The following is a 27,174-nucleotide window of genomic DNA, read 5'->3' on the forward strand; positions in this document are numbered from 1 at the left end:
TTGATCAATTTTAGAATCGGTTAAGTAATACAACTAGCAAAATGTCATTGTTATACAGCTATAACTTACTCTGTGTTTACAGTTTTGACTTCCCAGAAGTTAATAACAGTCATATCTGCTGGCAACTTTCAGACACTGAGATTTGTTGTACTCAAAGTATCTCCTTTGGGGCCCAGCACAGAAGTTTTCAGATGTCACTGACTAAATGTTGACATGACTTTTTCTGTTCCTCACAAAACATGTCAAATTTCTTTCTATGTCCCATCTGTTTATTAATTATTATAATGCATCTAAGCCTGCCCTCATATTTGCATTGACACCTGTGCCCTTTTCAATTATTAATAGTCTGGATATCCATGAGTTTGTCAGCGGTATGCCGTCTGGTGAATATTATATTATGTGTCAAGGGGTCTAGTTATAACACAATAAACAAACCACTGCAGCTTTTGCCAGTTAGATATGAAAATGGGTTGTGTTAAATATCTAATCCCACCACTTAGGAATTGCAGCATTTTAAGTGTTTATGTTCTATTAAAGTCTAAAACCTCACATATTTTCTAGTATTCTGCTATAAAAACTACGGCTGCAAACTCAAAGAGGGTTACAAAGATGAAAGCATGACTGTCTTTGGTGCTCATTAAGGTTTTTGAAACACTCAAATAGACTTGAACACTGGAAGAATTATGTTTTCATCTTTTCTGCTAAAAGCCCGAGTTAAGCGACTGCATAGTTTTCTTGTCCAAGGATTGTCTGAGTAAAATTGGGAATACATTTAGACAAATTAGCTAGGTAGTGAAGTCTGCGCTGAAGCCTTTTAATAGAATTTTACACCAATAATAAAGCACAAATTTCTGAATTTTGTGAAGCTTTCAACATAATGAAAGCCTATGAACAGTGAAGGCATCTTGTCATAAGGAGGCTGGAAGCCAAAAAGCAATCCATTATATAGCAAAGTTATGAAGAGTACATTACGAACTATGAGGTATTTTAAAACTAGCAGACACACATCTAAACATTATTTGCATACCTTATAAATACAAGGAAGCATCAGGTACTGCTATAAAAGAGTTTCAGGACAGTTTTTGTGGAGCTGTTGGTAGGCTAGCAAATGCTCTAGCTGTATGTGGTCAGTGTGCACTGACTCGTACAATCATACATGCTCTGGTTGCAAAGTTTAATGAGGCAGATAAGCCCAAATCTGATGCTTTATCCAGTTCAATAGCAGACTTTTGAGTTGGCAGCATTACTACTTTGCACATCCATTAGACAGGCTGATAGGTGACTTTCAGCACCAGAACCTAATCTGTGATGAAACTACAGGCGTTATCAGGATGAGTAAAAGCCACAATAGAAGAAAAACCCCCATAAATGATTGGTGGGATGAACCCATATTGATGCGAGTCTGTCACTGTTTCACTAAATGTTAAGCTTTGCTTAAAGGCCACAGACAATGGAGTGGATAGTAATGTAGCTGCCAGTTTAGTTGGAGTAAACACTTGAATGTAGTTTAAAAGCTCCCTGCAATGATCGCTGTTCAAAAAACATTGCCTGTTTGGCCGGAGAGGTTCTTGAAATTACGATTATGGCCCCCGTTTTTTTAAAACAGACGCACATTAACAGATTCATGTCTTGCAAATATCCTGATCTCTTTCAATCTGCCGTTGACTTGCTTTAAATGTCTGTTGTTATTAAAATAATAGGAGGTTAATGCTCCCTTCACATATGTGTCTGGGCTTCAAGCTTTGTAAATAGTATCAATCCATATCCATTTTAGCAGCATATAAGCCCTCTGGTTTCCCATCCCATATATTGATGAGAGGAGATGAGGTCTGCACATTGACTTTCATCAAGGCCGATTAGCCCAACAGTTTCAGACACTCTGGATGTACTGGTTCCCATTCTAGGAATACTAAGCTATATTAGGCATGGTTATTTAGCCCTGGCTTCTGTTTGCGAGCACGCCTGCTTGTTGCTCAATACAGGGTATTAGCTCTAAGTGAAGGAAATGGATGCTGACAGACTGCACACACACAGGGTGGAGTGTTGTTCTGCCATATTGATACATTTCCAAAGCCACACTGTTTCGCTATCCTTTGTGATTTCAGCTCTTTAGAGTAACACAAACAAGGAGCAAAACACACAAATAGTTGGTTATCACCTACAGCAAAAGCAAGCAAACCCCTTTACTGCACAGTTCAGTGTGATTGTAAATACACTGAACAGACCAAACTAAAGTTAAGCTTCACTTTTGTTAGATGTTGAGAGATGTAAGTTTGCAAAATATGACAAATCTTATAAAAACTCTGAGATTGTGAACATAATCACCATGTATAAAACAGTAATTAGGGGGTTAGACGTGTTTTTGACTGAATTGGCATTTCAGTGAATTTTCGTTTACAAAAAAAGTATTTTAAGCTGAAAATGCACTGAGGATTTTTCTGGTAAGTTAACAAAGTCATGTTTATGTTGAAGTTTCTTTAAAAGTGAAAGTATTTTTTCAAAGGTCGGTCAGAACGCATCAAGTGCACCTTTGTTTGGAGGTATTAAAAGCACAGCCACAATGTTGGAAACCCAGGAAATAGACTCCTTCACTTTTAAGACCTGGAAGCTAATGTGGAAGTGTTTTAAATATGCATTGTTCCTAATTCGGGCACCATGGTTACAAAAAGATCTTTGGATATGAAGAACAGCCAGGAGAAAACAGCCCACAAACTCTTGAACTGTGAACTAAGAAAACAATTTCCTCATGATTTTGTAAATTACGGCCCCAATTACATTCAAAAAGAAGGCTTAAGTGCATTTAATGTATGACTGGCATGAGTGGGCAGTGTCCCTCATTTCTCCTTATTTCCACCACTTTGATCATCACATCTAGCTACACCAGCCAGTGGGAGATATCACAATCTTTTATATGAAATCTGCAAGTTAAAATCTAAGGATGGATGATGGATGGAAACTATTATTTTTCATGTTTTTTCTTATCACCTTTTAAAAGACCACTGTTTTCAAGTAGTAAGTTATGTGCTTTGGCCAAGTCATGCTCTGTCTAAGACACTAGAGAGTTAAGGCCTTCTATGAGGATAATACAGGAATGATCCATTATTAAGTTTTGAATCCACAGGGACTTCTTTGCAACAATTCTCTTCCTTAGCTTGTTATTCATGTGCGATTACCTTTCAGCTATTTCTGGCACAGTGTAAATACGCAGATCTTCTCCCCTCAATATGCTTCTGTTTCCAGCAACGTATACTCTAACCTGCTTGAAGTCGCCATCTCTTTACATATGAGAGGCTCTTTTTTTTCACTTCCTTTAAGGTGACCTTGAACATGTGCAGCGTGGGTTGAGTGCTTCCCTTCATGAACATGAAAGGACTGAATGTAAGAGATTAATGATATCTTATTGTATTTATTTTGGGATTATTATCACATCATGACTCTAAACTCCCAAGAATCTCGCACACTCACTCCAGGTTAGCAAACTGGCTCCAGACTCAACTTTCCACTCAAAGACGATATTCAAAAGGGAGAAATTTCATTTCACCAAAGCAAAATGTACCTGCTGTGATAGCATTTTGTGCCGAGCAGCTACCTTAAAATAACTTCTGATTCAAGGGACAAGTGACACTACCAGGGAGAGGAGAATGCTGTTAAATTCATGTTGAGACAGTAGCCTTTGCTGCTCATCTTTCTGTGGCACACCACACTCCAGCCAAGTATGCACCATCCAAATAAACAACAGCACGTCAGCTCTCTGCAGCCCATCAGTCTCTGTTCATCCCCGAGAGTCCCGTGAGCAGATAAAAAGCTAATCAAACCCTCCACCATGTAATTTATCACTGGCTGTTCATAAACACTCCATCTTCCATTCCTTCCCTTTGTCCCTTTTGGCAGCACCTCCATTTCTCTGACAAGTGAGGCCTAATGGTGGTGACAGGCCAACAAATCAAGTTTATCTCTAAAAAGTTATTGGCCCCATTAAGATATTGAAATCCATATAGTATTTTAATGTCAAAAGATGTTGGATTTGCAGTTCTTGACTGCCACATGTAGTAAAATTTATAATCAATTAAATAATAGCAATTCCCATTCCTTGTGTTTTCACTATTTTCAACTGAACGCCATCGTTAGGCCCATTTTCAGAGAGCTGCTGTCTCTAAATGAGGAGGAGCTGCACAGAGACACGATAAAAATCACTCACTCCCTCGTGAGCTGCTGTCCCACTTCAGTGAGTCTGTCAACAATCTGCCAAATTTGTCTTTTTCTAATACCTGCTATACATCTTTGCGCACAATCCCTCCACCTTCCCGGGAGAAGGTGGAGGATTAAAAAAGCCTATAATAAATTCAACTTTGAAATGAAGTTTACATCAGGAGATCTAAAGCATTTGTGATAACTAAAAGGTCGAATAAAGGTTGATTATAAGTCAGTATATGGATGTCCAGATGTAATGATGAATGCCTCAATCTGTTTTATGATTCCTTTATATTGTTTTGACCATCCAAGAAAAGAACTTGAAAGTTATTTTGAAAGATCAGTTGGTGCTAACCAGTCCCCGCAAATTAATCCAAGAAATTAAAGACCTTTTCAAAGCTCTGTATCACACAAAAATCAATTATTATTATTTTTAAGTTATTAGCTCAAGTTATTTAGAGGTATTTTAACCTATGTATGAACTATGTATGAAAAACCAAACGTGTACTGCTGATTTCATCTAACCAAGAGCAAACCCCCTGCTGATGGTTATATTCCTGTTTATCAACTAACTGATTAAACTATTAATTATGGCAGAGATGTTTGAGAAACCCAACCCCATCTAAAGGTGTTAAATACTACCACTCTTTCACATGTCTTCTAATTTTTCAAAAACTGTCCTTTGATGCACTCACCGTGGCAATATTGTACACCTAGCACTACTGGTCCCGTTTTCAGGAGCTTTGAACGCCATGTTGGTAGACGGGAGAGTTCACAGAGTAAATCAGAAGTCCGTCAAGCTAGAAGACCGCCATAGAAATTCTGTTTGAAAACTGTGCTTTGAACCTTTAGTTTCTTTGTTTTCGCTTGCCTTTTGCTTGACAATATTAACCCTGCATGTTGGCAAATGATGCCTACCCAGTTAGGTTAAATGTGATTGTAAGAAGGAACCAAAGGCCTGTCTTAGTATTTTTAGCAGCTTTGACTAAATGACAGTGTTTCATGTCCTGTCAATGAGAATGGGTTGGTTTTAAGTTAGATGATATCTATAAAACTTTTTTTTATTATGGAATTGCGACAGAATTCAGAAATGCCCTTAAGTAACATTTGCTAAGCCAAAGTTTGCTAAACCCCTGCTGTTCTGTCAGATGCTACTAGTTTCTACAAACTAATCTGGACCCATATACCTTGGATCCATGCACTCAATTCATCCTTAGACTGCTCTTGTTCTCGTATGTACCAGGTGAACTGTACAATCTCACTGTCTGGATGCATGCAACACATAAAGCCTTGCTAATACTGAGAAATATGTTAGAGGCAAGAATTCCAAGGAACAAGGCGCAACACTATTTTTACATTTTGATGAAAAAGAAATCATTACTATTGATGTAAGTGCAGTGCATGCTGAGGATAAAAGGGTCCAGTCCATTATTGCAGTTGCCTTTATTGAAGGTTGCCACTACAAGAGTGGCGAGAGCCCATTACTGCAACTGAATGAATTACGAATATGCCACGCATTCAAATTGATAGGGCAAAAGGTGGCTGATGCCAGTGAGTCACTCTGATTTTGTATTTACGCCTAATGAATATTTGCGGAACCATGGCTGCTAACCCATGAGTAGACTCAATAAAGGGGGGGAGGAAAATCATTTTATGGCGAATTAAAGGAAGACGGGACACTTTATGTTTTGGCCATAGCAGAGTGCTTGCCTGATGCGATGGCATTTCACGGTGTGTTGTCTTTGCTCAATTTTCAAATCCTCCGACGCCCTCCAAAAGAACTCATCACTGCAGCGGAAGCTTTTGATCTTTTGTCAGGACCATCTCTTGGATTTTCAAACTTTTATCTGCAGGCCTGTTATAGAAATACAATTACTTAATGGAACAAAGAGGTTTTTAACTAAGCAGCGCTTTCTTTGGTCTCTACACTGTATTCTGTGGTGGAAATTTCATTAATTTTCAAACAGCAGTGTCATTTCATTGAAAGGTGTAATTCGTCCTTTGTGGTTAGATCAAGTCACACTAATCTACATATACTGGCTGCCTAAATCCCCTCTGTGAGCACAACCTGCTTATTTGTGGCAAACATGGGGGGCCTCATATCCACAGACTACCATCCAGATGCTAGTCCTGCAAAATTTAGGAGACCTTTTGACATTCATTCATGAATGAAAGCTGAAGATATCTACTTGTGGTGGAACAGTCCAATATGTTTATTGTTTTTGCTTCATCGGCTTCCTTCACTCTGCTGAGATCTTCAATAAGTGAAAAAGGCAGTGAACAGATAGTGACAGGGTTGTCTTTCTCTGGGGGGATACACTTCAAACACATGCCATGAAATTCTGCCAGTGTCTGTCCGTCTGTGTGTGACAACATGGAAATTTTGACATTTCTGAGCCCTCAGAATTCAGCATTAAGCTACGGGGCCTTTGAGACACATCCTCTATGAAGGGGAATTGATCTTTATATTTGCCACCTCTTCAAAGAATTAGAAGAACATTATAAAGATATTTTTAACAAAATATGACTATATTTTAAAAATGCCAGCTGTAGAATATCCACAGCCACAACTGGTATATTAGTTAGATTTGGATTTATAGGATTTATACTGCTGAGGTTGCTTTAGGTCTAAGGCTTGTTTTAGAGGCTAGTTCTTCGTGTGGATATCAAAAATACTAAGCAAAGGCATAAAAAGTGAATAAATGAAGCAAGTAAAAGATAGAAGGCAAGATACACAAGCTGTGCATGAAATTTGTCAAAAAGCATGTCCTCATGTTCCTCTAGCATAGATAGTGTAGGCAGATTTTTAGGATAATTACTCATTTTCTCCAGAAAAATCAACCGTTTTAAATCACAGGATTGAGGCTTTGTGGTTTAATGCCACTGATAACAGTTTGCTACAGAAACTAATGAAATTAAAAGTCTGGTTTACTGAATTTATTTCTAAGAGTATGGAGGAAAAAAAATCCTAGTTTCAGGTACTCTGGTGTCCATTTTTGTAAGATTTCTGTGAGAAAGGTTTGGGTGGTCTGTAATAACGTTAGCTGAATTTTTAAATAACCTTACCTTATGCATATGTATATGAATCATTTTTCATTTTACAATGGGCAACGCACTGTAGCATCAATCATCCACTTGTCCTTCTTTATTCCTCTGCTGCTGCTATGAGGAGAAATGGTTCTAGAGGTCTCAAAGTCAAAGTCAATAAGAACTACAATTCAACATATATGATGCAGAGATAATTATTAAAGAGTTGGGACTTATTTGTAGCTTGTTCAAAGCTATAATTAGCGAGCAAGTCATACCAGCGCTGGGTGATGAGGCTGCATCAGCTTTGGAATATCAACCTTAGTAGCTGTATTATTCTTATCCCTTTTGTTTCCCCACACACTGCAGGCATTACATTGTATTTTATTACAATAAACCACAAAGTGGGCTTCAATTTCAGATATATCTCACGATGTCCCTCATCTCACAGACCAAGCTGTGTGACTTTTGAATAAACTTTGCATTACACACACAGACCCCAAAACACTCATCAATTTCAAATCATTCTGTTCCGCCATTTAAACAACGCCATGTCTTTGATCTTGGTGCAATTTCCCCCTGGTCTAAAACTTTCTGGTCCTTTCATCTGAGCAGAGCCTGAACGAGGAACGCTGTCTGGAAACAGGTGTTCTGGCTGTTTGATGTTAGCCTGCGGTGGTCCAGCAGGTTTGGAAACATGAAGCAATCATGACCCCATTCTGGAGACCCACAACACAGTCGCCGTCCCCTCCCACCTCCTTTCTGATGAAGCAGCCAGGTGCCAAAAATACACACAGCTGTGCTGAATAAAACATCTGACACACTGACTCCCTGACTGATGGTGGGACAGAAGGAGCTACCCTGGGGACGGAAAGGTCTGGGACTTACCGCACCTACGCACTCAACTCGTTACACAAGTTAACAAGCAAGTTTCTGTGAAGTTGGCTGTTGAGACAAGGAAAAGGCTTAACTGCTACTCCAGCTGAGGGTGGGAGCTGTCCTGTAGGATGTGGTACTGAATCTGGCTGATTCTGCAGGAGAATCAGATATTTATAACACAGCAATGCACACTAGATGAGCAGGAAAGTGTCTTGTTTGCCTAGGGCCAGAAATGTGACACAGGCGCCTAAACATATAAAGTACAATTCTTTAACAGGTAATATTAAAGAATGAGTTTAAGCACAGGTTTGTTGAAAAAAGTTCTTGGAAGCATCTAAATTTCCCCCCGATGTTCAGTGGATTTCAGTTTTTGGATGGTCCACTTGAGGACAATCAGACACTTGTCCTGAAGGCATCCAGGTAATTGCGCTATAGATTAGGTCATCGCTGTACTGAAGATGACCCGACAGCCCCAGCTTTAGGTCCACTCTACAGATAAGAGTCTTTAAGGGGTTTTTTTTTTGCATACTCTAAGCGAGCTGAGACCTATTTAACACAAAAATCATACAAGAATTAATCTGGTCATTCAGTGTGAATTCAGGCATCTGAGTAATTCCAAGGAAAAAGCAAAGTCTGGTGATATGATAGCAGATACTCCTGTAGAGTAACCAGGCTGTGGCCGTGATGGACATTGCCTTCTTACATTACTTTTTCAGCATTGTGCAGATACCCGACTAGAATTCATAATTCTCTCAGATTTCTATTCAGAATTCCTTTGTTTCCCATGTCTACTCATATAACATCCGCGGTGTAGAACTCGACATTTGCCCCTTACACTAGTGTGGCTTCCATCCAGTCACTATCATAAAAGTGTGCTGAGTGCTTCTGAAGTGGTCGTTCTTCTGGAAAAGTCTATTTCTGTAGAAAATTTTGTTACTGTAACAACAACTCAGACAATCACTGCAGTCACAGAAGACAGCTCCACACTCCCTTCAATTCAAAATGACTCAAAATGTGTTAATGGGAGAACTTGAAGTGTAAGGTTATTTTTCAACCATGCCCCAATACAAACCTTTGCACAGTTTTAATGTGAAGGCCTGCAATTTCACTTCATTGCTTGCAGTTCATCTTGACACGCACAGATGTGCACCTTTCTTTACTATGTCTAACCAATTCAATTTGCCACAGGTGGCCTCCAATCAAGCTCTGGATACATCTCGTTGATAATTAAAGCAGACAGGATGCACCTGAGCACAATCTGGAGACTCAAGGCAAAGGGTGTGAGAGACTGTAGCAAGTGATTTCTTTAGAGATTTCTAAAACTTCTAAAGCATTTTATCATCACCTTCCTCTTTCACTCACAGATGATAAATGAATGCTGGGAGGCGGGAGCTCAATCATGTAATTTTGAAGCATGGCTCTATATCGCCGATAGCATCATCCCACCATGTCATTAACGAGCAGCAAACCACATACTTGTGACACGCACTTCCTCTTAGTGACAGATACAATTTCTGGACTTGCGGAGGTCAGCCTCGTAGGAGGTGAGAAACCGGCGTGTTTCCTAAAAGGCTCAAACGGAACAACAAACAACTACACACAGATGCCCTAAGCATCCAGATATTTTTATCAACAGTCAAGCAGCCATTTTGATCCACATGCTGGCACAGCACCAAAGACCAAGAGTGTTTAGCTACGTATCGACTGAACATTTAAAAGACTAGTTTACTGGCTGTATCAGATTACGAGAGCCGCTGCCCCTTTAAGCCTCTGAACAGCAACAAATCCTTTTTTTTTTAAAAATACCATCACAAGAGAAGTGTGAAGGATTTGAAACAAGCGTTGGAAAAGCATTATCGGGATTCAAATCTCATGCGTAATCAGGCAGAACCAGAGTTGATCCAACTTCTTTAGTTTCTGTCATTAAGTTTCTGCTCGTTAGGCATGGCATCAAGCTCGCAAACTATTAAATGAAGGGGAAATGATTGTTGATTAAAGCAGGTCAGTGCAGAGAACAGTTCAGCCTCTGTGGAAGAATTTTAAAATGATGTTAAATGAATAAACGCATGCTTTGGGGGAAGATGATCCAAAAAAACTCTTTGTGTACGCCTCTAGAGAAAGGATTACACAGAGAGAGAGACTGATGGGCAGAGGAAGAGGTAACACGGAGACGATAGGAAGATAGGAGGTGAACAGAGGGTAAACAGTGAGGCAGTCAGTGTGTAGTGACCCTAAAGCTTGAGATGGAGTTGTGAGTCACAGACTGTTTACCGTACACAAAGAGAGACAATGAGACAACACAGTGGGACAGCATTATTTACTGGCACACTTGGGAGACGGAGTCCATCAGAAGCTGCTGATTTCCAGTAAGGAGGACAGAAAAAAGAGGATATCTAAAGAGGGACATATTTTTCTGGGAGTACAGCAAACAGCTTTGATCACAGTGCACTGCTGAGAGGACACGATGGTGTGCAGGCAATTAAGCCAATCAGTAACTTAACAGCCAGCTTGACAGGATGCAATTCTTGGATTTAAGCTTCCTCAAATGTGATCGGTGCCATTTCCAATTAATTTTTAACTGCTTGACTAGCCAGGAGTGATTTGCTAATCAAAGTGCAGTATCTTGATTTAGCTTTTTTTTTTTTTAAATTAGAACACAATTTGTGTTAGCGAAATTGAAATCCAAGCGCACCAGTGTGGAACTGAGTCCAATTAAGAGATATTATGAGGTCTTTAGAGATAAATGCACCAACTGCAGTGCAGGTTTTACTTGTGAGATAGTTAATCAATGCTTAAACTTTCAGTAATAGGACAGTGAGGGAGGTCAGGGTTCATGAGCATGTTTCAGAATTTTCTCACTTGTTGTTTATCTGGTTCTTGGGCATTTACAGATGAACAGATGAAAGCATTGTTGTGAGACTGTTACGCAACACTGACTTGGCGCTCGGTGGTCACTCAACATCATGTCTGATTCTCCAGAGGGACGGCCAGACTTCAGGTTACAGCAGTATCTAGTGGCTGTGACGCCTCATTGCACTTGTTACTCCCAAATCTGAATAGCAAACAGTCGGTTGATCACAATGGCCTTAGCAGCTCCAGCTTACTCAGGCAGTAGTGTTTATGGTTCCATGAAACTAAGTTTTCTATTGATTGAAAGCGAGCACACATGGAAACAACAGGCACACTGCCTGTGCAGGAAAATATGCCCATTCTTGTCTGGTGCTCAAGCCCCACAGGGGCTCTTAGAAGGGCTGGTCAGGCAGAGGAGGAGGATGGGCTCTGGTGTTATTGATTGAAGCTTCTCATAATCTGTGAACAGGTCCAAGGATGTCAGTGATGCTCCGAGTCTGACATTGAATTTGCCCTTCCTGCTGCCACCGAGTGGGTTTGGCACCTTTTCAGAGAAACCATTACATTACTAAAACAGCTCATAATGGTTCAAAAAATAATCATTTGTGCAAGTATTCCAAAAGTAAAAATGGCCTGTATTTATATAGCGCTTTTTACTAGTCCCTAAGGACCCCAAAGCGCTTTACATATCCAGTCATCCACCCATTCACGCACACATTCACACAGTAGTAACGTATGTCTTAAAAATAGTCCACAGTATTGACCAGCGTGGCTGAAAACAGTACTACAAGTAAAAACACTTGATCTTTCTACAGATAGAAATGGAGCTAAATTGTTGTTGTTTTTTTACAAATTCCACATTAATTTTCAAGCTTTTCCTTTTCCAATTCAGTCTTTTTGCTACTCAGTGCTTGTATGTTATCCGATCTTCTCAAAGAAAGTCAGCATGCTGAGCTTGTTAAAAGACCATTGCGCTATTTTTTTCTTTCAGCCAAAATTCTTACGACTATCCTGCAAATGATGCCTTTTCTCTAATGGTGTTTTTGATTTTCTTGGGTTACAGCAGGCGTCTCTTTAATCTTTTGCATTCCTACTGGCATCAAGTATACAGTCCAGTCCATAACACCGTGTCCACACAGAGCGGGCAGCGTGTTTGCAGAGCCTCAGTTGCTCCAGCACTCCATCTGTGTCTACACAGGATGTGTTCAGACACAGTATTACACTGTAGGTCGCCCACACTGTAAAAGCGCATAGAGTTTAGCACACAGTCACTATTATGCACGAATCGCTCAAAAACAGTAGACATGCCAAACCCATAAGAACCCCATGACAGATGAGCTGGTATGCTTTGGGTCATAAGTTTTCCTTTTTTTCAGTCTTCTCTAAAGATGATGTCCAATATTGAATATATAGAAGAAAATGTAAACATAATTATAGGAAATATCCCCTAGGCCTGTTGTACGTACTTGATTTACGTTTTTCAGTCTGGATATTCTTGCCTTATTTTCAGCTTTATCACTTGAATGCTCACTTCTTTAACCATCATATCAACTGACAACACCATGTCAGTCTGAAAGCCATCTCACAATTCTCTCAAGTCTGAGCCACATGTCAGCTGAACCATCACTGAAAAAAAATCCTTAACTTTCTCTGATTCAACGCAATGAAGGTGAAACAAATGACAGTTTTGCTGTTTAATGCAAACGATTAATTAGCATGTTTTCAATAATATGATTTAAAACCTCAATACATCTATTATTTTATTTCTACTGATCTATTTTTTGTAATTAAGCAACATTTAGGCTGAAAATATTAAGCTGGGGCACATGTCCATGATCTATCCCACATCCGCCTTGAGAAAAATACCTCCACTGATTGGGCTTCTAACTGGAATACTTGTTGTTAATGGTGGCAGTCTTGCACAGTTTGTTTTGCAATGCACAATGCATGCATAATCCACATTTGGAAGTGGCTGCCTCTTCATTAACAACGTTTAAGAAATGAATGTGAGGAAATCCATCATTATCGCAACTCGCAATCACCAAACCCTACAGCGGGTGCAAACTCATAATCTCAGGCAATTTGCATATGCAATTAGCGTAAGCTTCAAGGAAAGGATGTGATTGACAGCACGGCAATGTTTTGCCTAGTTGATCTGATTGAACCCAATTTCAAGAGTAACCATGGTCCCCTGTTTTGCACCGTTGTGTCTCCCTGGCCATTTTAAGATACTACAGCAGATGAAAGGTTGCAGTGGAGTTTGAAAGCATTACAACTTGGACCTTTTTGTAACAACGGTGTCCAAGAGACAGAGTACATTCACTATTTTACCTTAAGTTGTGCTTCAGTTGTATGCCTGTTTTTAGGACAGCTTTGAAGGTTTAATGCACTGCTAAAAAACAAAATAAAATCCTTCTGCCAGCTTGATAGAATTTTAAGTGGAGGCGTAGACAGACAGAAAGAGGAAGCCTTCTGTTTTCCCTCTCCCTTTTTTACCACCCTCCTCAACATTATTAATCTAGCTCTAGGGTCAAAACCAGTGGCAAGAATATAACTGAAAGGTAAAGGTTTGCGCTGAATCTCTCACTATGCATATGGAACATGATGGGACAGCCATGTTTCATTATAAATTCAAGGCCAATCTGTTCCTAGGGAGGGAAAGCAGGATGTCAAGGTAATGAGTTAATTTAGGAGATAAGGAACAGCAAATGTAATCTCTGAAATATCACCAGCAGCAAAATAGCTCCTTGGGCCTCAAGTCCATCGTATCAAACAGAGGTTACTAATTATCATGATAGTCTTTGCTCAAGGTACTCTACGGAACTGTAAATAAGGATAATCAGCCTAACAGTATATGGTGAAGTTACCCTGAGGACTCACTGTGAAGATCCCATTTAACACTGATCTGAATAATGGAGTAGGTTTTCTTTCAAAGTAGCATCTCACAATGGCTTGTCACCATGCTCTCCGCTCCCCAGATGCTGTTTTCATTAAATGCAATCACTGAAGACTTCACTTTTATTTAGTTTCTAACAGCAACAGACCTGTAGCTGTTAGGACATCTATGCTCTAAACCTCTACATGAACAAACAGGTGAGGTTAACATATGCGACTAAGGAATTAGGGCAAACAACGACAAAAGCAGCTTTTAGGCTGATTCCTATCAATTGTTGTGTTGTAATACATTGGGTTATGAACAATACAGAAAGCTAAATGTTACCAATTAGTCTTTAACGTCCTAATCTAACAAACTGCAAGAGAAAGCATAAAGGTAGGTATTTGATCCCCAAGAAAAGCAAGACAGTTAAATGTTTCTTGTAGTTGGTCACCAGGTTTTGCACGTTTCTCCTGAGGCCCATTTTGGCCCATTCCTCTATGGAAATTCTTTAAATCCTTCAAGTTTCTTAGTTGCTGCTTGGCAACTTGATGCCAAGTCCTGTCCTGTACTGTACCGCCCCAAAGCACAATGTGTCCACCTCCATGCTTGACTGTGGGGATGGTGTTCTTTGGGTCATACTCAGCATTTCTCTTCCTCCAAACACCGCGGGTCAAATTGTCAAAGGTTGAGTTTGGTTTCATCTGACCACAGAACTTTCTCCTAAGCCTTCTTTGAATCCTTTAGATGTTCACTAGCAAACACAAGACACACATGTACATGTGCAGGGGGCCCTTGTGGGTGCTGCGAGCTCAATTTGCCCCCTTTCTTATTATCATTCGCGTCGCATTAGGCAAGATCAAGCTCAATACCAAGGGTGACTGGCTTGAAAATTAAAAACTGTCATCAGACACCCAGGATACAAGCGACGCTGTAAGCATAAAAACAGCCTTATGTCTCTCAATGATATGCAAATCTATTTATAACTTTTATGTATGTGTTTTTTTCTGGATTATTGGATTACTGGAACCCTAAAAATTTTAGACTGTTCATTTATTTGTAAGTAAGCAAACTTACAAACTGAATGAAAACACACTGAGCAACAACGTATAATATACTACAACAAAAGTGCACATGTTGAATGCTTTGCTGGTTAAATATTCATGAATTCTCAAGTAGGCAGCCCATTAAATTAGCAAAATAAACAACCAGCAATGGACTCTGCCAATCACTGATAGCTGATATATTAACCCAATCAGCCATCCCTATTTTTAAATGCCTCCATTTAAGCAGCAAAGTACGGGAGTCAAACAGCTTAAGAGAGAATACAATCTTTTCAGCTACTATCACAGACCCCAGACTACCCAGTACAACAACATTATATCAGATTTAACTAGATGCCTAGTTATTATCCCCAAGTGGGCCGGACTGGCCCCATGGTGCTGTGTTAATGAGTGTTTTTTCGTCTGACTGGGTGGACATGTTTGGAAGAAAGGCCTTCGTCTCGCCCCGAGACACTTGGCTCCGACAGTGAACTCTGCACAGAACGGACCTATAGGCCTCTACAGTGCCTCATCCTTCATGGGATCTCCAAACATGCTAGACTGCTCCATTTTTCAAGGATGAGGGGATTGGTAGCTGGTAGGGTAAACAAGGGGGGGGTTTGAAATTGAAACCATTTACTGTTATATCTCTCAATCTTTTGCACTAGTCTTTTGCTGGTGGTGTTATTATTCTGCCAGCTGACTCTAGCTGTGCCTGTTTGTGGCAAACTCAAGCAAAACCATTCCTGTAGTTGAGGGTTAAATTGTATGCGATATGATTTTTGAAGAGTTGCTAAAAAGGGGGCCACTTCACCCTGGAGCAGGGGCAGCGGTGCAGACGAGAGCAGCTTATGACGATAAGACGGATCGCAGAACAATGTACGACTCTCGCACATGTCAGCTACAGTACGGTGCTAATCGAAGAGGAAGAGCACGGGGGAGGCGGCTGGCATGACAATCTACAGCAGGCAGGAGACTTGGTTGCCATGGTGACAAACAAGGATGTTTGCATCAGAGGCAAATCTCAGCAGTCAGCAGCGGAGGGCACACATACCATTCGACTAACAGTAATGGAGAATCATCGGGGCCAGGGATGAGAAAAGGTGGGGTGAAAGGGAGGACTGCCTTTTCCTTATCACTTGGTGTTCCCTCGCAATTTCTTTTCCACAGCAGGTCTGATCCACACACACATGCACATCCACACTGCAGGAGGGGGGTCCCTCTCTAACGGAGAAGCAGGGAGTCACCGGTTCAACAGCTAATGACATCCACTGCATTGCTGTGTTAGAGAGACGAATGAAATCATCTTCACAGCTGGGTCACTTGACAAAATTAAGGCTGTAATGTTGATTATGTGCCTGTGCATTTATTCGGTTTAATCCATCCACGGTGAATTTAATGAGCATGCAATGACCTTGATTGGTAGCAAAACAATACAGCAATGTGACTCACTCCAGCGGGCTGCTCTGGAGTGCAAATATACACTCAGCTCACAGAGCGATGGAAGAGGTAATAAGTTGAATATGAGTGACAACTACGCATACTTCCCAACAGATGTTGAAATTATTGTGACACATTTTAAACCCACCAAGGTCATTTGTGTCACAGGCAAGGCGGTGCGGGGTGACACTGATTCTAATTGCTTGCTTGCTTTATCCCATCACGCCACTGTGTTTTACACACACTGTTGGGTGTCGTATTGCTTTATGACTAATGCATCCTCCAAGGGCGCCCAGAAGCAGCGAGTTAACTGTAGCAGAGGCAGGAGGCAACTTACTGGGATATAATTTGATCTGCTTCCCCTCGTCTATCTGACATATTCCGAGGACACCGACAGAGGCTGGAGAATTGCGAGCTTGTACAAGCTGTAAAAACACAATTAACCTTTTCTGCCTTATACAAGACTCAGTTTGTGTTGATGCCTGATTTGTAAATGTGTCATTTTGCTCAAATTGATGCATTTGCCTTTGTAATACTCAGTTCACGTTACTTAATTTCCCTCCCTGAAAAAAGCAGCTGTTTTACTGCTGTAAACTCATGAATGGAAGATGGACTGAAGAATGGACACTGGTAATTTGAATTCTAGGCTCGTCTCTCCGTTGATGGGTAACTCTTGATAGAGAGTGGCTAAATCATCCCAAGAGATATCTGGAACAGCTCAGCTGGTTTGGTTATTGCTGACATAAACCTTGAGGTGGGGTAGCACTTCCTTCCTTAGGGTTTGGTGTGAATGTGCATGTAAGCACAGGACAGATTGGTTTTTAAAAGAATGCCTTATTACATTTATGCAACATTCAACATGTGCTCCAGGGCCTCTTTTTATGCCGCGTGCCCTTCAGTAATAATTCAAATATGCTTTCACCGGGCACAGGGGATGTTTCGTCTACTATGTACAGGGGCTCAGGAGGACTGACATGGAGCACACAGGGCAAGGCTCGTGTCCCTCAGCAGTCCCACACACCCACATGGTATTCATCTCTAATAACTTCCCCACACAGCGCCTTCGGGCAGTGGCAGAAATGCTACGGGAAGATGATGCGTTTCACCAGCGCTAAGTATGAATCAGGATATTAAAAAGTTGTAGGAGGGCAAAAGCAATTTCCTCCTAAAGGGGATTTTAAAATTACAGCGCTGAGACTGGAGGTAAGTCCTACCACCAAATCATTCTCTTTTTCTTGCCCCTCCCCTCCATCACCATCGCCACACATGTGCACCAAAGATAACGTCTGTCAATGAATAGCTTTCTAACAGACAGTCATGACAAAGCCATGAAATACAGCCTTCATAAATGCACGGTTGTTAATTCAAGGGCACGACTGGCTGTGATGTACATGAGCAGTCCCGGCATTATGGGCAGTGACGTCACCATGCCCCATCGGATGAGTTACTGACATAAAGTCATGAATTTTGCTAATGATTGAGATAAAAGTCAGTAACACACAAGCTCAAGCTAATGATTTGGCTAACAGCATCTTTAGCAATAGAAGTGACTTTTTACGCTCCATGGTAGAATTTTAGATTCTAGTAGATTTCTACGTTTGGGTTTCTGTCTAAGCTCGCTTTGCATTTTTGGATGTTTGCTTATTTTCAGAAGGTAACGCCATTGTGTTGTGGTTAATACTTTCCCTTAAAATCTGAAAACGACACACAAATCTCCGGAAAGGTTACATCTGGTGTAAATGTGTTACACCTGCCAAATGTGGTGACCACTTGTGAATCAGAGAGCAACCCAAAGAAGCTTTACTCTTGCTTATTTTTCAGGTGCTCTGTTAGCCACGATGACTGCTTGCTTATTCCATATGTTTTAATTTGCTAATTTTCCAGAGCCTCCTGGTTGTGATTTAATTCTAATTAATAGCTATAATATTAAAATCCCTTTAGTCGCCTCAGTGTATCCCCCTTTACCCAGTTCCCTGCCCTTGTTCTTATGTGTAAAAAGTGTTGTCTTCTTTGTAACATTTGTCAGATCTTCTATTGTTTCTCCCAATGTTCACCTTGCTAGTTTGTGAAACTTTGCTCCAGCTTTTTTGATATCTGGCTCAGAACTTGATTTTTTAGAGACTGGCATTTATCCTGATGTTTCTTAAGTGGATGGACATGCAAGTCAAACCATATACTGACTTACAGCTGAAAAGCGGTCTTTCATGAACTTATGCAGCTGTAGTTTTAAAACATGAGCTCAGTGAAATATTGCAAAAAGAAATTTTAAGTGTCCTTGAATTTGTTATATTATCTTCAAGGGTAATGTAACGGCTTTTTGAGACTATATATGGAACTGCTTCTTGCGGTACCATCTTTAATGTCAATTAAATAGGCTTCCTATAGTGTATCTCAGTTTATAACCTTTGTTTTATAGCAAATACAACTGTGAATATATGTGAAAGTCTCTGTTATAAAAACAGAAATGTGAAACAATGCAAATCATAGTCAAAGACCCAGTGAGCCTCGTCACACTCTGGCGCAAACAAACCTGACAGAGATCCTGTAATTTTTTTAAATGAGTTTAATTTATTGTATTTACCCAAGGTTTTCCTTGGTGAAACAAAACTGAATTGTCATTGTGACAGTGCATTTCAGCTTCCCCCGAAGTCATTCACTTAGTGTATTTAATTAAGCACATTCTGCAAACTGAGGCAGCAATATCCAAAACAGACCTTTTTTTCAAACTGGCTTCATTAGACACTATTCAGGCTGTGGTGTTCATCCTTTCTGATTTACTGCAATTCAGTTCCAATTGTCTTGACTGTGTTGCAGTTGATTAATATAAATTTAAATGCCAAATACAGCTGGATAGAAGATTGGAGGCATTGCTCTAGATTACGCACAAGTGAGAAGAGCTTTACTAGCTTTCTTTTGGAAGGAAAGTAGGTATTCATTTATGGTAGGTAATTTAGCAGCTTTACACCATGTGACATACACTATCAAATCAGCAACAAGTTATAAAAAAAATCTACTTTATGACAGAGAGAAGAAGATCTCTTGTGATTCTTGTTTAAGTGTGTCATTGTACCACAAAACAAAGTTCCAGTATTTAGGAAGCACCTAGCTGTGAGGGTTCACACGGACAGCAGACACATAAATTAGAGCTGGTGGCTGATGGTCATGATGACGCAGGGCTTAAAATTGTGATGGCTAAAATTGGCACAACTCAAAAGAGCCAAAAGATTCTCATATAGTACAGCTTGAAACATCATGTAGTTAAGTCTGTGTGTGCTTTTTAAGCACAGTGTTGATGCTACGGATTGTAACTGGATTGTGTTTTTAAGCATACATATGAGTCTGTTTAGCTCTGTCAATAAAATGTGTATGAGTATGTGTGTGTTTGTGAGACCGTGTGTGGATTGATCCTGTAATCTGAGTCTTATCTCGGTGGGTCCACAGAGATCAAGCAGTCCTGAGTCCTCTACACTCTGTCAAACACAGAGCTTCAAATGAGGACTTAAGACCAAGCTAATTAGCCTATTAGTGTCAGGTCTTTACAGCGATGCTGATACCAGTTAGGCAAGCAAGAGAAACTATGACAATGACCTTTCGTCTCTCATTACTTTCCACACAACACAATTCAGGGTTGTATTCGAAAAACATCTTGTAAAGTGACAAACTCAGGGAGCTGATGTTGATGAACTTACAGGATAACTCAAGCGTTTAACACTTAGATGTGACGTCCTGATTTGTCTCCATCAGGTTCACTCAAACTAAAACACTGCTTTACCGCTTTGATTTAAATCCGACTTGTTTTGGCTTGAACGCCTGCAGGGAAATATTGGTGCTGAAAAATGCAGCAAAAAAGAAAACCATTGAAAAGCATTGCTTTGTCATGAACTGCTAAATGTGCAATAAATTATCATTTTAACAGACTTTTACACCAGCAGGTACCTAAAATTATCAGCAGATTGTGGTGAAATAGCAGCAAACACCTATGTATAGTGTTGCAAGGTCACAATACTTCAATCTACACACCGTTTTGTAAAGTCACTTTGTCGCTGAAGAGACGAAAGCAGTCTAAGTCTGCCTCAGTCCATCTTGTGGGGGTGATGCTGCACTGCTCACACATTGTGGTTTTGTGGGCACTTGACCTCTAACCAGGTGGATTTAACTTCTACGCCATTTGGGATATCTGACAAACCAGGATCAAATAAATGAGCAAGCACTCCACAGTCACACAGGATAGTGGTTACAACAGATTGATGGCAGTCACTGTAAAGTTGATCAACTGCACAGTCACACAGGTCTAGAGACTGGTCTGTGACCCCCTGGCAACCACAGGCCGCTAGAGAAAAATGTGTTTTCACTGATTGGTTGGCAAAAACATCCATGATAGCTTTGGTCACTAGCAGATTGTTGCATAGTTTGAAAAGAACATACCAATTCGTCTGCAAATTCCTATTGCTAGTGAAACTGAAAAGTAGGAAACAAAATGGACACAAAGACCTGTTGCCTTCAAAGTAAAAGTTGCACTTAAAAACATGTTGGTTGCAATGCTGTGGCACATCTTTGACTTTAACTTTGAGATAAGTCGGCACCTTCCATTCAAACTACAGACGACTGCGCCAATCTGCTATAGCAACCAAAACAAGGAAGAAGGAAGGTTTTGGTCTAGCATCCTCTCTGCAACCAAATTCAGAAACCTCCAGGAAACATTCCTCAACTATTCAGGAAATACATGTTTTCCCCTCACAATTAGTGGTTGCATCACGTCCAATATAGTGGAAAACACTCGAGTAACGTATGCATGATGGCACAAAGGAAGTCTCTTAGCAGGTGTGATGGATTCAGTTCTGCTCAGTGTTTATCATCTTATTGTTGTGGCCATCCACAACAGTCCCAGTTTCTCAATTTAACTGCTCACCGCTGCTCTATACCATAAAGTCCTATCTCTTGTCTACAGCACAAAAATCAAATAACAACCAACCTGCCTGACAATCTGTTGAAGAAACAGGCTTCCATAAATTTGAAGCAGGAAGTTACCATTAATATGCATGAACTGAAAACATGGTTAATTTGCAAAGCAACAGAGAAAAAAAATATTTTGAACAGTGATGCCACACTGTGATACTAACAGGTGGTGCTTTGCACTTTAGTTTCACGAAGAGAACAAATGCTGCAGAAAACTGTGTGTTTGTTGGGTTTTATACTGATGGCAGAAGTAGGGTGAACTTTGTTAAAATTCGTAGACTGATTTCTCTCAGGCTGAATATGCTAAGAACTGTTGAACGTCATTATCCATCATCTTAAATAAGAACCAATATACAACTGTTTTATCAGTTTTGTAGCAGGGGCACTGTAAAGGAGATGGGACTAGATTGCGATGAATAGTCAATCAATAATCAGCTCCAAAGAATGTAAAAAAAGTGCAATACATTACCAGACTTTTTTCCCCTAAGATATCTGGTATCAGTGATGGTGATGAATGTGATCAAAGGATGATTATAGGGATGTCCTTGGAGAGTGGGAACACTACTTATGAGGCATCCACCAGCATGACTCAGTCTCTGTGGTGACACTGTTACTGTTCTGTGCACATCCCAGTTCATAGGCACCCAAACCAAATGGCCACACAAGGTCAAATCCTAAGTGATATTTTCCATTTTGTGTTGTTCCAAACATAAACAAACAAATAGCTTCACCATACTGTCCTCGTGGCTCTACTTCCTTTCCATACCACTTCTAATAACCTTATGAGTGAGAGCCACTGTCCACGTGCAAAGTAATGCTGGCAGATGCCCTTCCATCCTGACAGTTTCTGGCTTTTGAAAAGTTCACTCCAGATAACTCAGCCAAGACAAAAGGTTAGAGCTGCTTGGACATCAGGCTTGGGACTTTGGGTCTGTACTTCTCATTAATAGCCCCTTAACAAGCCTGATAAAACATGACAACGCCTCAGGCAACAGATAACTGGCCACTTGATTAGATTCTGAGTCAATATCCGCCCCTGCCCTCTCTTTCTTGCTGTATACGTGATTGGAAGACAGACAAAGTATTTAAAGCCAAAAGGAGAAGAATTCATGACTACACCCTGGTTGTGATTCATATGGCAGCGCTTCCAAAAAGTTTTGGCTCCAGATTCTTAAAGGCCAAGGTTTTGCAAAAAAAGCTACCCTGAGCTATCAGTCCACACAGCATCCATTAGTGCATGGCTTCAGCCTGTCTGATTCAGTTAGTAATTATGAAATGGAGCATCTGCAGAAGCTCCCTGAGAGTATGTAAACATAGGCTCTGCCTTGGGGAATTAGATCAGAGGTCATTTAGATTTAGGTGAGAAAAGCAAAGAGTGCTGTTTAACTCGCGCTTTTCCCGTCACCTGGTAACAGTTTGACACACGGGAGCTACCTAGTGTATATGTCCAAACCAGTACAGCTAAACAGCAACAGCTGAGCAACCCCTCTTCTCTCTCCCTCTTCTTCCTCTCCCATGCCTCTGGCTGATTATGCCCCCTGAGATATTAGGTAATCTGGGAGCAGGCAAGAGGTGACAGGCCACTTCTTTTTTAATGACTTGTCAGCGAAGGCGCGCTAACAATCACCATGGATATGGTTGACATGTTTGCTGAGCGACAGCAGCCGTCCATTACATGTGCACTGTGCGGTAGCCAATCGGCACTCTATCAGTAAACCCGTGGGAGGTGATAAGCCTTCTTTACAGCAACGGGGGTTCCCACTAATAATGATACCAGATAAGGACAATATCGGCGAGGAACTGGAACGACATTTTCAAATTGTATCTGTTCACTAAGTAGACTCTTAAGCTAAAAAGACTGCAACTTTAAACAGCTATTTATTGCCACAAGTTTATAGGATAAATTATCAGCAGGAAGTGTAGTCAGGACCAAATCGAAGTATTCGAAAAGTCAAGTTGAAGCGCTTGTCTTGTTCCATATTCAAATGGCATTACAGCTCATTTCTGAATCAATACCCTGCCTGTCTTTATTTCTGCTCAAAATAAATCTATCATGACTCAAAGATGGAGAATAGTGAAGTAAAAAAAATTAATGATAGGGCACCAGGGCTGCAGCCTGCCTATTTTATCTGATGGAGCGAGGTGAACAAACGGAGGGATTAGCTTCCATGGGATGAAAGCAGCTGCTCGTCTTCCATCTCCATTCCCCTCCCCTCCTTTCCTCTCCTCTCCATCTGCCCACACATCCACGCTGTGGTCTCCCCTCGCAACAAAAGACGTGTTCTATATGTTGCTATCACTAGCTGCACTCCACCCTGCACCTACAGCAGTTTCCGAGCAAGCACAAAAAGCCTTTCAGTGCACATGGCAACGAAAGACGCGCCAAAAACGGTGTTAATAAGAAGGCTTGGGAGTGAAGTGTACTTCCCCTGTGACACCCTTAAAACACCCACCCTTCCTGATTATGTCACCTAGAAACAGATACATCACACACATCCACCCCACTATGAGAAGACACTACAAAACAAACAAGAGACGCCCCGATTCTTTGCAACTTCTGAGGTAGCCCAAAGCAGAAACGTGCTCTCTTACCTGGCAACAACAACACACCTTCAGCTCCAAATCTGCTCGCCCTGTCGAGGAGGCGCTCATCTGTAGTAGGAGTAGGAGGTCTTGAAGAAAAAGTGTGTGTGCTGTGTGTGTGTTTGTGTGAGTGTGATGCTGGAAGAGAGGAAGAGGGAGAGAGGGAAAGTGAGAGGTGGAGCCTAGCTGAGAGGAGAGAAAGAGGGCTGGATGATGACTCCGTCTGCCGTCTACATAGCCAGTCTTGTGGGAGCAGTGTGGATGGCGCTAGAATGTCTTCTGTTCAAACACAACAGGCAGATGCACTTAATTCACGGCTTGGAGAAAAAGCCTGGGGCAGAGAGCGGAGGGTGGGAGGAGGTGTGAGAAGACAGGAGAGACTCTGGGCTGTTTAAGCCAGCATCATCACACGGTGGTTCCTAGGAATCCCTCCAGTAAGAAGGACACTGCATCACTGAGTCCTTGACTGTGATTGGTTGGGTGTTGGGAAGACGTCAAGTATGGTGGGCAATGCTGCGTAACCTTAGCTGACCCTTTCAACACATATTAACATGTCTTGTCTGTGTTTTTCACCATTCGGGGCATATGTCACCTCCAAGGTCACTTAAAAAAAGAAAGAAAAGAAAAGAAAAAGACTCCCCTAGGATCTTGGGAATGTTGGGAGACTATGTGTATGCGTGTGTTTGTCAGTACACAGTAAGTCATGACCTGCCCTTGCACATGAGCAAACGCACACACAAATACACACATCCAACAAGAACTTGAAAGGAGGATGATTTCCCCAGAGGAAGGCTGAGCCTTTCAGGAGAAGAGCCACACAAACACCTGCAAGGACAATCTTTCATTAGAGTGATTGAACATGTTGTCAATCCAACCTCAAAAGCAATGAAGAGGTAAGATTAGACCGATCTTTTAACCTGACAACAAGTTACATCATGATGTATTTTTTTCTCATTGTTACAGGTAATCAGTCACGCATAAAAAAAAAATTCACCAGCCAGCAACCAATTTCTTACTAGTCACAAAGAGGCTGCTGACCTACTTTTACTGTGACTGAACCATAATGGAACATCAGTTTCAAAATCACAATTTATTATGTGGATTATTAACAAACACATAATTACAAATTTTATGTGTACCAGTATAGTCAAAATATCATGTAAGTATGTATCTACATAATACATTTTATAAAATTCATTAAATGTGTGCAATTTTTAATAGATGGACTATTGACAAATAGAAATTTAACAGTCAATCGAAAAATAACTATTTACCTATGTTTAATTAAGTATTAATTTACCATTTTTCAATAACTGTTGTTTTTTTTAAGTGTTACCAAATTTAAATTAGAAATCTTGCAACTATTAATATTAAAATAAACAGTCATTCAACACTAAGCGCTTCATAAAAGCTTCAAATTCAAAAGGGAAAATGCATGTGTCGTGACATACTAGCAAAATAAATCATGACTATGGAAAGGGGCTGATAACAACATTTTTGGCTGCCTCAGGCAGAAAATGAGGTTTTCCATCAGATGCAAGCCTTGAATAAAAGCAGTGTCCACCTGCACTCAAAGGTTAGACAGAAACTGATGCTGCAGAATGAATAGAGCTCTCTGTCTTATGGTTTCCAGTAAAAATATAAAACCAGTCCAAAGGTGGTGCTTAGGTAGAGCTATAAGTGCTCTTATGTTCAGGTTCAATTTCCTGGAAATTGTTTTTATATGTGTGAGTGTTTAAGTTGTTCAGGTGGCTGCATGATTCTTCAAGTACTAAACGCAAGTTCATCTGAAGTCCTCGTACCGAAGGCGCAACGATGACTGAAACAGATTGTCAGCTCCTCACAGGGCTTTACATAGCAGGTGACCTGACCCAGATTATTCCACACCCTCGCCGGATATCAGCTTAGATAGACTACAAAGGATAAGTCAATACAGATAAAGGATGCATGGATGGATGGAAGAGAAAATGATTTTCTAAAAATAGAATTTAAAATGAGCAAGATGTCAGTCCAGCAGTGGAAAAAAACAAATTACAAAGCATGAGTTCACTTAGTTTAACTACTTAATCTGTGTATTTGAAACTGCTATGACAGTCCTGTCATATATGATCATGATCATATTAACACATAGCAAATTAACGCTAAATCTACGATTGATTTTCATCTGATGTAACTGTTCTCAAAGACATAAAATTATGCAAAAGACAAATGCAAAGCACGACCACTTTGTTAGATGACTACTTCAAGCTCATAAGAAGGTGACAGCGGCAGTGGTTATTTTATGTTTTTCTTTGACATGCTTGACAATCAAATGAATAATTTTGGATATATATCAGTCAAACAGCATTAATTCTGTGTCTGAATGTAACATGATCACAAAGTTGTTCTGTGCTCCAAAGTTATGGCCAAAAGGTTGTTTGTTTCTTTAGCAGGGCACTATGATCTCACAGTGCTCACAGACTGATAATTCAATGTTATCACTCAAACATTTTATCTTGCTAAATGTTTTAGTGAAAGTTTGTCAGACTTGGTAGAGTCTTTTTTATTCCAATTTTTTTATTTTATTTGTATCTTTATCTTTATCTATTATTACTAATACTACTAAAATTGTCTGGTGAATGATTTCTCCAGGGGAACAAATTCATGTTATGAGCAATTAAGAGCTTTTTAGTGATAGGAATATGTGGTTCTTTAGTCTTACACCCCCATCCCCACCCCAACCGGTAAAGTCTCCTGTCCTTGTATTTTCCTAGACAAGGCTCTGGCCGTGAGATGTGCTGTGATTACTGGTTTTAATGGCAGTTTGTCTTGAAATGAAGGAGCTTGTTGGTTCTGGGGGGGCTCTACTGGCACACTTACATTGTCAAGAGCAGGAACACCAGCTGCATCCTCCCTGGTCCTGTTCAGAAATAGCCTGGCCCCAGTTGTAGCCCTGGCCTTGTACCAGCCAACAGCCCCCACCAGACAGGCGGCAGGCCCCGCTCCAGCAGTGTGGCTCAGAGTCTTCCTATTCTAGAGGACAGAGGTGTCTCTGAGGCCCGGAAACAAGAGGGCAGCAAACATTTCCGACTCTTTGCTCTACAAGCAGTGTCCTCTGTCACAAAGCGTTTCATCTAATGGGCTCAGAGCAAAATCAAAGTGACAATATTAATCATGTGATGCGGAAAATAATTAGAGGGGCTATAAAGGACTGAGTTAGTCCTTTCCCCCATGTCCCAACATACAGCAGATAAGTCATTAACGCTTGGCTCAGTGAGTGTTGAAGGGGGTACAGGATGCATTTTGTAATGTGGTCATTAGGAGCTAATTACTTTACAGAAATCTGACATT

General features: G+C 40.6%; 1 protein-coding gene across 2 annotated transcripts in view; it reads right to left on the reverse strand.

Moving 5' to 3' along the window:
* Positions 1 to 24,056, reverse strand: part of syt1a (synaptotagmin Ia) — a 212,945-nt gene extending 188,889 nt beyond the window's left edge. The window contains exon 1 of one of the 2 annotated variants that reach the window (XM_085435800.1): positions 23,854 to 24,056. The gene's annotated coding sequence lies outside the window, so the exon portion shown is untranslated. The remainder of the gene's footprint in view (positions 1 to 23,853) is intronic. The other variant, XM_085435803.1, reaches the window with a different exon arrangement.
* Between the last annotated feature and the right edge of the window lie 3,118 nt (positions 24,057 to 27,174).

The sequence above is a fragment of the Copadichromis virginalis genome, linkage group LG17 (genome assembly GCF_057382275.1).
Source record: "Copadichromis virginalis isolate Kocher_CV1m ecotype Utaka linkage group LG17, C_Virginalis_male_GT1.1, whole genome shotgun sequence".
Lineage (NCBI taxonomy): Eukaryota > Metazoa > Chordata > Actinopteri > Cichliformes > Cichlidae > Copadichromis > Copadichromis virginalis.